Below are 11,008 nucleotides of genomic sequence, written 5' to 3'. Positions count from 1 at the left end.
GATGAGGGACACATACCTGGGATGCGTGGATTCAGGGGAGGGTGAGATTGCTGGGGGAGGTTAAAGGATAGTGCCACAGAGGAGTGAGTAGGTCCTACAGAATGATGTAATGTCAGTAGCTGGAGATGGAGGGGAGCTACCTAGAGCCAATGGAAAGGCATGCTTTTTGTTAGAGAGGGAAGTGGTAGGAAGTGGTAGGGCCCAGAAATAAGGAAGACCTATTGAAAGAAAACTATTCAGTTTGTTCAACATTTTGTTGAACTAAACAGTTTGTTCAACATTTCTTGAATAGCTAATATGTGTAAGGCGCTGATCTGAGTCCTGGAGCTACAACTCTGTGTGAACTTGGTAAATAGGTTTTTGAGATATAACATGAAAAAAAAGTCCTGTTTTCAAAAAGTTACATTTTAAGCCAGGTGTGGTAGTGCATTTCTATAATCTCAATGACTTGGGAGGCTGAGGCAGCCTCAACAACTTAGTGAGGCCCTGAACAACCTTGTGTCAAAGAATTTTTAAAAAGGAGCTGGGGATGTGGCTCAGTGGTTAAATTCCCCCAGGGACCAATCCCCAGTACCAATTAAGTAAATAAGTAAATTTAGGACTGAGGATGGGATGTAGCTCAATGATAAAGTGCCCCTGGCTTCAATTCCCAATACAAAAACAACCCCAAAAAAGTCTACGTTCTAGTGAGGAGAGAGAGCTAACACAAATGAACTATATAGTATGACAGAAAGTGATAAAGGTGCTTTGGAGAAAATTCAAATCAGGAGTGAAAGGCAGGAAGAAATGCTGAAATGTCTCCCTCCTCTTTTATTTTAGTAGGCATAAGTAAGAAAGAAGCTGCCCAGTGGAAACCCTTAGGAGCCAGGGCCTGCCACAGACATTTGGGATAAGCTCCTTCTCAGCCACCATGTCTCCAAACTCATCTGAATTATGGCCCCACCTCTTTGAGATGTGGATATAGTATAGATAGAGAACTCATTCTTTCTCTTCTTTCCTTTTTTCTCCTTCTTGCAGTGATGGGCATCAAACCCAGGGCCTTGTGCATGCTAGGCAAACACTCTACCACTGAGCTATATTCCCCAACCCTAGGACAGGGAATTTAAATGTGGCCCTGCATAGTCTCAGTTACATACTCCTGGTTCTGCAGCATGGTGTGTGATGGTCATAAAGACTTGGCCAGTATGAACCCTGGCCATTGTGCCCTGACAAATCCCAAAGACACCCCACATACCTGTCTGGAGCCTAGATTGGTACCTGTATAAAGTCAGAGACATGAACGTCCACTGGAAATAGCTGTCTCCAAGGTCCCTGCAGCAACCAAAAAAAAAAAAAAACTGGCTGCATGCACCACCAGGGAGGCTACTGTTTGTGGTCACTGTGCACAGCCCCCATGAGTTTTCTCTAGATTTTAGTAAATTATATTCAAGTGAATATAAAAGTAAAAGGGATACACAGTCTTTAATCATTTTTCTGTGAGTTGGGGAGCCGACCCTGTTGTGCCACAAAAGATAAAATGTGTGAATATGACTCATGGCCTGGAGAAAAATAAGTCAAGAGCTCTGAATCCAGCATGTTCTCTGAAAGCCAGAAAAGCCAAGTACAATGATAGAGGAAAATGGAATTTTACCCTAGACAGACTATAGTTCTGTTTTTATTTTCATATATTTTTTTTTGGTGGTGGTTGGTTTGTTTTAAGTACATACCCAGATGCCCAGTCCTTTTTTTATTTTTTAGTTTGAGGTAGGGTCTCACTAACTTGCTCTGGCTGGCCTCAAACTTATGATCCTCCTGCCTCAGTTTCCCAAGTATGTGGGATTATAGGTGTGAGTCACTCTGCCAGGTGATAGACTATAGTTCCAAGAAAATAACAGTGTTGATCTGGTGGACTGTGATAAGAGCTAAACTGAGAAGAGGAATGAGCTAAAGAAGCACATTCTCAGCAACTTTTCCTGCTCTGGGCATAGGGCTGGGGAGCAGGGAGTAGGGAAGGAAGACTCTGAGCCAGTTATAGCTGTGTAATCAATGAAAACCACATGTGTTTCCTCAAGAGGCTCCCTGTCCCCTGATGTAAGCCTGGACATACTACTGACTGAGGCAGGGATCTCAAAATGCTCACCAGCACCATTTTCAGAACCAAGACGTATGTGTGTGTGTGTGTGTGTGTGTGTGTGTGTGTGTGTGTGTCAGAGAGAGAGAGAGAGAGAGAGAGAGAGAGAGACAACACCCAGGACTTTGTGTATACTAGACAAGCATTCTACCACTGAACTATATCCCCAGCCCCTAGAACCAAGACTTTCAAAACTATGAAGTGTTATCATTACCAGAGATGAAACTGGAACACAGGATAGGGCATGTAGCTCAGTGATAAAGTGTTTGCCTAGCATGTGCAAGGCCCTGAGTTTGATCCCCAATACTGAAAGAAGAAAGAAAGAAAAGAAATCGAATACACACACACACACACACACACACACACACAAATGGTATTTGGAAGACCTTTTGACAGTTTAAGTACAAAATGGGATAAAATAATAGACTGAAGTAAAAGCTTGTAGTTAAAAGGGAAAGATTAAATATGGGACACTATGAACACTAGTGTCAACAGGTAGTACCTGTTGTTGTGATGAGGTTGAAAGATGGATGACAATTCCTCCACACTAGCCTGCCAAATATGGTGGAGCATGCCTATAATACCAGTGACTCCAGAGGCTGAGGCAGGAGGATCAGTTCAAAGTTCAAAGCCAGCCTCAGCAATTTAGAAAGGCCCTAAGCAACTTAGTGGGACTCTCTCAAAAGAAAAACTAAAAAGAGCTGGGGATGTGGCTCAGTGGTTAAATCCCCTTGGGTCCAGTCCCTGGTACCAAAAAATTTTAAAACAGTCCACACTGACCTTTAAGACCTTTGAAAGAGTGGTCCATTTTTTCTTTTTGAAGCTGAAGGGGGAAATGAGTCCTGGTATATACAACCCAAAATGAGTAAGGCTGGTAGCTGAACTATGCTTTAGTGACTTAAATTCCTGGCATCACTCAAACCCTCCAGTCGCCCCCTCTGTTATTTATCAGATGGGGGAAATTTAAATGGATGCCTAATAGAAGAGCATCTGGGAAACCAGTTTTTGGCTGGCTCTGCTGACCTCCAGATCTACCCTTAGGCAAGTGCCTCTACCCCTTGGAATTCTGGCTGCTGTTTCTGCATGAGAAGGGCTTGAACTGACCTCTCTTGGTCCTTCAGGCTCAAACATTCTATAAAGAAATGATGGGGGACTGGGGTTGTGGCTCAGTGGTAGAGCGCTCACCTTGCATGCATGAGGCACTGGGTTTGATCATCAGCACCACATAAAAATAAAATAAAGGTATTGTGTCCACCTACAATCAATTAATCAATCAATAGAAATGATGAGGATTTTCCCTTACGACCTGGCCTGATGGTGTAGAAGGAGGTTCATGCCATCCTTTTCTAAACAGGGTGTTTCCTTTTTATCCTTTTCACAGAAGGAACCATGGAAATAAGCACAAGAGAAGACCTGTAGGGACCTGAGAAGTGGCTTCACCCCCTAAGACACAGAAATGTATGGTGGAGACCACCAGCTTTTATATTCTGAGAAAGCAGAGTACACCTGTAGTTTTGAAGAATCAGTAGGTTGACCAATACTTTCTGCATGTGGTCTGGCATTGCCCATGAGAAATTATAAAAGTATCCATACTCTTTGACATTAAGGCTCACCCTGTGTCCACCCACTTCTTGCCACTCCCAGGGCACTACCTTGGTTTAGCTATCTTCTTCTTGCTCCTGGTTTCCTGCAAGGTTCCATCTGGTATTCCTGCTCCCATTAACTCTTTTCAAGTCTCCTTGTGGCATGTCTGTCTAATACACAAACCTGGCCATATTGTTCTGCTTGGAACCCTTCTGTGGCTCCCCGTTATCTTCAGCTGTTTATTGACAACTAATTGTGTCCATCTTTTATTTTTTTAATCCTTGGGTGATAAAGCAAACATAAAACCCAGCCCCTGGGGAATGAATGTTGATCCGGTTGTAGAGAGGTTTTGATCTCCAGCACAGCACTGAACACACACACACACAAAAAAAAGAAATAAAGAAAAGAAAACAGACCCAGCCTTCCTTAACATGATGACAAGGGCCTTAGTCACCTAGTTCTGCTCATTTCTCCATCTACCTTCATCCCTTCCACCCTAACTCTGTTACCCTCTATTTTCCATCCACACTGAATCATTCATTGTTCTAACTGAGCCATGTTTCCTCTCTCCTTTGTTCCATTATGCATATTGCCCCACCTCACCCCCAACCTTCTTTCTTTTCCCCACTTCCCTGGCTAACCTTCAGGCATCACAGCCTCTGCTTACTTTTCCCTAACACTCTGTGTGGTCCCATCCTTAAAACAAGATTAGTATAGTAATAATAGTGGCAGCACTTTGGGCACACATCCATGGTACTGCCTTACTGGAACTGTTGGCTTACTTTGCTCTCTGATGTTACATTCTGAACTTCTTCAATACAGGGAAATGAGTCTTAATTCGCCTGTGCACTTCCAGTACCTAGAATACTGCTTGAAACCTCAGAGGTGTTTATAAAAATCTTTATAATTATATTTATATTTATAAATATCTGTTGAATGAGTGAATGAACAAATTAATGAACAGATAGATGAGTGATCTCTCTGATCCTGAACTTGCCATGACAAGCCAGAGTGCAGGGAGGGCCCTGGCCTACACCCTGCTTTTAAGGGATTCTCCTTCATCCTGTGGTCTTGCCAGGGAGACAGTATATACTGTTTAGTGTGTAGCTTTACACTGTCCAATGCCAGGTGGCAAGGCATGTGGTCCCATGGACACTGGGAATTCACAGATAATCTTCAGAGTCACAAGCAAAATGAAGGCTGCCACTTACCCAGTAATGCTTGTATCCCAAATTTGTCACATCCTTATGGCAAATTTGGTCCAAGCCTATTGATTTAACATAGAGCCCCTTCTACTCAGAATGTGTGCATGGAGCCTTCCCCAGGCTAAATTCTTTGAGCCAGTTCATGTCCTCATGTTCTTAGGTTCCTCTTCACCTGGAAGAAAAACTACTTGTCATTAATTGGAACAGGTTATTTTCATACCTGCTTTTGAATTGTGTTTTGCAGACTGACAGATTTCTAGATTCTCAAGGACATGATCTGCCTCCATAGGCCTTCTGGAAGCTTCCCATCTGTCTGTTCTCTTATATTTTGCAGTGCCAGCCCTGTGTCTCAAGCCAGGATGTCCTGACAGGAAACCTAAGTTAACATATTTTCTACTTCTTCCTGCTGGCATGTTTTGTGTGGGCATGTGGGAACCACCACTGTGTGGTAGCTTCTTCCTGCTACCTACAGTCTGCGGTGTTCGTCACCCTCTGCCTGATGGGGGTTTTCCTTTGAGAATAAGTCAGTAAGGAATGAATCTTGAAGTATCATTCCTGGTGACGCTGTACATGTGTAAGAGAGAGTGAGCATTCTGCCTCCATAGGCCTTCTGCTCGTCATTCCCTGCAAGTTTAACAGCACCCAAGGGAAGGAGTGTTCTGCTCCAGCATCCTCTAGGGAGATATATGGTGTGATTCTAAACACCAGAATCCCGACCCTGCTCAGCTTCTGTGAGAATGATTTGCTTTTAGACTCACATTTGATTTGAGCAAAACCCTTCATTGAACACACCTGGAAGACATCTCCAATTTCCTGCATATTAGCCAAGGAATTCTAGCTAATGAAAGAAAGCTATGTCACTCTTATAGCTAAATTAACACCCTGAAAGTTCAGTGAGTCTTATGTGAATTACTTAAGAGTTAGAACTTCAACTATGATCTCTGCAATATAAAAATCTATTTTCCCCAAAACCTCAAAAAAGGGAGAGGGTAGAAAATCATTCCCATAAATCATATTTTTGACATAGACAACCAAAAAATGGACTTAAAACAAAATAAAATAAGCCAGACACAATGATGAGTTGAAGGTATCCTAATACGGTTGTTAAAGTTTGGCAGACAGGAGCTAGGTCTCATGTTTGGTGCTGTCCCTGCCCAGGGCCTCACAGCAATGGAGACATACTCGGTGTTGATTAACAGTCACTGTATTACTGAATGGAAATTTACTGGGGCTCATTGCTCGGCTAGACACCACACTCAAATAGACCTGCCCCATGGGATTCCTCACAAGAACAGATATTTTATGAGAACTGTCACTCTGATGTGATTGAGCTGACAAAGTGAAACCAAATAGATTTTCTCTGCAAAATTTTACAATTGGGACATTTTTCTTTGGCTGGGGAGTTGAACAAAATAATGTAATTTGGGGTTTTTAAGTTCTATGAAAATACCAGGGTTTTTTGTTGTTGTTGTTGTTGTTTTAAGACAGATGAACCAGCTTGGCAGGAAGTCTGACTGCAGTCCTTGCTGAGAGGATGACACAGGCCAAAGAGAGGAAGGAAAACAACAAGCCAGAGTTCTACAGCACTTTGTAGTTGCAGAGCTTTCCAGGTTTCTCTAGAAAATGGAAGAAAAGGAGAGCAAAGGGCAGAAGAAGATGGGTTGACAACTGCCTTCAGAAAGCTGACTCAGGGATTCGCCTACTGGTTTGTTTTCTAGGTCGGGGTAAGGAAAGAGGGTGTGCTGGGCTTAGCTGCTTGTTGGCAGGACATAGGAAGTCCGTGTGCTAAAGCTGTCCTTAGAGTCACCAGGGAGTCAGGGTGGCCCACTGCCCTGGAAGACATTAGAAAGGGGGACAGAGACTGCCCTCCAGAAATGGATCTTTAAACAATACAAGGATTTTGTCTGATTTTGCCCTTAAAGCGTTTATATGCATTGACTTCTCAGAATAGGTATTTCACTTACAGTGTTCAAAAAAATAAAATAAGGGGGCTGGGGATGTGGCTGAAGCGATAGTGCGCTCGCCTGGCATGTGTGCTGCCCGGGTTCGATCCTCAGCACCACATACAAATAAAGATGTTGTATCTATCGAAAACTAAAAAAATAAATATTAAAAAAATAAATAAAATAAAATAAGCTAAGCATAGTGTCACATGCTTGTAATTCCATCTACTCAAGAGGCTGAGGCAAGAGTATTGCAAATTCAAGGCCAGCCAGCCTGGTGCAGAGTCTTAAAATAAAAAATAAAAAGGACTAGGGATCTAGTACATTTATATATCTAACAAATCAATTTTTGTGGTGCATGCCTGTAATCTCAGGAACTCAGGAGGCTGTGGCAGGAAGATTGCCAGTTCGAGGACAGGCTCAGTAACTTAGTGAGGCCCTAAGCAACTCAAAATAAAAAACAAAATGGATTTGGGATGTAACTCAGCGGTTATACACCCCTGGATTTAATCTCCAGTGCAATTTTTCAAAATTTTAGAGGCTATAAGTCTGAAGTCTGAAATAAGTGTCACTAGGCTGAAACCAGGCTTCGGGCAGAGGTGTGCTGGGCTGTGTCAGTAAAGCCATGCTCTATCCAGAACTGTAGGGAAGAATTCATTTGTTGTCTCTATCAGTTTCTGGGGACTGCTGACCTACAGTACTTGACTTGCAACTGCAATACTCTTCTCCATGGTCACAATACTGCCTCCTCTGCCACTTATCAAAGCTCTCTCTCTTTGTCAAAAGGACACCTGTGCTTAGCTCAGTGAAGCACTCCTGGGATTCCAGTGATCTGGGAGGCTGAGGCAGGAGGATCACAAGTTCCAGGCCAGTTTTAGTAATTTATCAAGACTCTCCTAACTTTGGGAGACCTGTGTGAAATTAAAAAATAAAAAGAATTGAGGATGTAGCTTAGTGGTAGAGTACTCCTGGGTTCAATCCCCAGTACCACAAAACAAACCAAAAAAAGAAAAAGAAAGAAAAGGATCAGAATCAGGTGTCCTTTTTTTTTTTTTTTATACAGGCAGTTGAACCCAGGAGCACTCTACATCTCCAGTCCTTTTATTTTTTATTTTAACACAGGGATTCCCTAAATTACTGACACAGGGTCTCAATAAATTACTAAGGCTGGCCTGGAACTTGTGATCCACATTCTCCCAAAGTCAGCCTCAGCAACTTAGTGAGACCCTGACTCAAAATAAAAAATAAAAAGGGCTGAGAATGTGGCTCAGTGGCTACCTCTTGGTTCGATCCCCTGTGTCCAAAAAAAAAAAAAAAGTGCTGGGGATATAGCTCAGTTGGTAGAGTACTTGCCTAGCATTCACAAGGCCTCTATTCTGAGAACTATACTTTAGAAGACCCCACATCACATACATAAAATAATAAATTATTTAAAGAACAAATGATTATTGTGATGATGATGATGATGATGACAATAATTATGGAGGAACTGGGGATTGAGACCAGGGATTGAGAATGCTGGGCAAGTACTTTACCACTCAACTACACCCCCAGCCCAAGAAACTCTTTTATACATGGTTTGCAGCAATAAATTCTAAAAATATTAGATTGTTTATTTTTAGAGAGTCTTAAAACATCTGTTTTAGCATTATTTATTAGTAGTTTTACTAAAATGGAGAAAAGAAAAATAAATTTTATGAATGTATGCTTTAAGAATTATGTTTGGTTGGGTGTGGTGGCACACGCCCGTAAGTAATCCCAGAAGCTCTGGAGGCTGAGACAGTAGGTTTGTGAGTTCAAAGCCAGCCTCAGCAACTTAGTGAAGCTCTAAGCAACTCAGTGACACCCTATCTTTAAATAAAATATAAAAAAGGGATGGGGATGTGGCTCAGTGGTTAAGTGCCCCTGGGCTCAATCTCTGGTACAAAAAAAGAATTATGTTTGTCTTTATTTTACAACTGATCACATTACCAGTCTATTGATATTCCAGGCATGTAATAATTAAATTCACTTAATGTTGATATTTTGCATACTTCTTTTTTTTTTATTTCATTTTATTTTATTGGCACCAGGAATTGACCCCAGGGGCACTTGACCATTGAACCACATCCCCAGTCCTTTTTATTTTTAATTTTGAGACAGGGTCTTGCCAAGTTGTTTAGGGCCTCATTAAGTTTCTGAAGTTGGCTTCAAATTTTTGATCCTTCTGCCTCAGCTTCCCGAGTTGGTGGGATTATTACAGACATGCACCACTATGTCCAGCATATACTTTCTTTTTTAAAATATGTGTGTATGTATATATATAAAATTTAGTTGTAGATGGACACAATACATTTATTTATTTATTTATTTATTATGTGGTGCAGAGTATTGACCTCAATGCTTCACACGTGCAGCAAGTACTCTACCACTGAGCTAGCCCCCAGCATGTATGTATGTGTGTGTGTGTGTGTGTGTGTGTGTATATATATATATATATATATATATATATATATATATATATGGTGTGTGTGTGTGTGTGTGTGTGTGTGGTGTCGGGGATTGAACCTAGGGTCTTGTGCATGTGAGGCAAGCACTCTACCAATTGAGCTATATCCCCAGCCCCACAAAGTATATACTTTCAATTTCATAGTTTCACTCATAGATTATAATTTTGTTGTTTTGAGGGTATAAGTCATATGTATATGGGCCTCCATTTGCTCTCTTTCCTCAAAAGATTAGGGCTGGTAAGGTGTGGTGACAAACATCTGTAATCCCAGCAGCTCAAGAGGCTGAGGCAAAAAGATTGCTTGTTTGAGGCCAACCTTAGCAACTTAACAAGTCCTTGTCTCAAAATAAAAAGGACTGGAGATGTAGCTCTGTGATAAAGTGCACCTGATTCAACCCCTAGTAGTAATTAGGGCTGTTTCTAATTACTTTCTCTCCTCTGTATGACCAGGCACAGTTGGAGGGGTGACATTTTAGGCAACTTGGCTGTTCTTTAATTAATTAATTAATTAATTATGATGCTAGGTTTGAACCCAGGACCTCCTCCTCCCATAGCCTTCCTTTATGGCAGTGCTTACGGCGTGCTTTCTTATTCCTGAATACCTTTCCACATTCCCTCTGATTCTCCTCAACCTTTTGCTTTCAATGCAATAAATATTTATTGACTAAATAAAGCAATGTGAGGTATGGCTATCTATAAGGACTTTCACATACATCACTTGCCTGGAGTACAACAGATCACTCAAGGTAGGAAATAGCAGAGAAGGAAGTAGACTGAGAAAGTTTGAGGGATGTGACTAAAGTTTAACAGTTAATAACCTGGGGTCTCTTGTACTAAAGTTCTTGCTCTTTCCACTTCATTTTGTTGCTCTGTGCTAGGTTTTGGGAGCTGCAGCCAAATGAAATAAATTCTCCTTGCCTTCAAGTTTACAGTTCCCTAGGGGAAAGAGGGGAAAGAAAGAACAAGACATATGGGCCTCAGAGAGGTACACCTCAAAGGTTGTGGTTCTCTAAGGGAAAAAAAAAATCCAACTATTTGGGAGAAAAGAAAAACTTCATGGAATAGGAAAGATTTGGATTGGGCTCTGATTTGGACTGGAGATATAGCAGTTAGGGAAGCATGTCGCGGAGCCAATACCATAAACATAGGAGAAAACAGTGGTTTAGTGTGGCTGAAGCTTATTTCCTTTTTGTCTTTTCCTTCAAGACAAAAAGGAAATAAGGGGACAGACAGGACTGTTTTGATGAGGTCTTGGGTGTCAGTTTTGGGATTCTGCATTTTATCCCAGCAACAATGAGTCTACAAAGACTTTTTAGGAAAGAAAAGGGCATGCTGCAGCTCAGCATTTAAAAGAGAAAAGCACAGGCACCCTGGTGCACACCTGCAATCCCAGTGATTCAGAAGGCTAAGGCAATTGGATCACAAGTTTGAGGTCAGCCTCAGCAATTTATGGAGGCCCTAAGCAACTTAATTGAGACACTGTATCAAAAAATAAAAAGGTCTCGGGGCGGGTAGAGTGGCACACGCCTGTAATCCCAGCAGCTCTGGAGGCTGAGACAGTAGGATCGCGAGTTCAAAGCCAGCTTCAGCAAAAACGAGGTGCTAAGCAACTCAATGAGACTCTGTCTCTAAATAAAATATAAACAAGGGCTGGGGATGTAACTTCGTAGTTGAGTGC

The 11,008-nt window shown here is 41.8% G+C and overlaps 1 pseudogene; it reads right to left on the bottom strand.

The window, feature by feature from the left end:
- Nucleotides 1–1,294: 1,294 nt before the first annotated feature.
- Nucleotides 1,295–1,388, bottom strand: LOC143380822 (small nucleolar RNA SNORA70; annotated as a pseudogene).
- Nucleotides 1,389–11,008: the final 9,620 nt, after the last annotated feature.

Source organism: Callospermophilus lateralis, chromosome 14 (assembly GCF_048772815.1).
Source record: "Callospermophilus lateralis isolate mCalLat2 chromosome 14, mCalLat2.hap1, whole genome shotgun sequence".
NCBI classification, from domain to species: domain Eukaryota; kingdom Metazoa; phylum Chordata; class Mammalia; order Rodentia; family Sciuridae; genus Callospermophilus; species Callospermophilus lateralis.
Note: the sequence above shows the minus strand (reverse complement) of the source record. Positions and strands in the feature narration are given on the sequence as shown.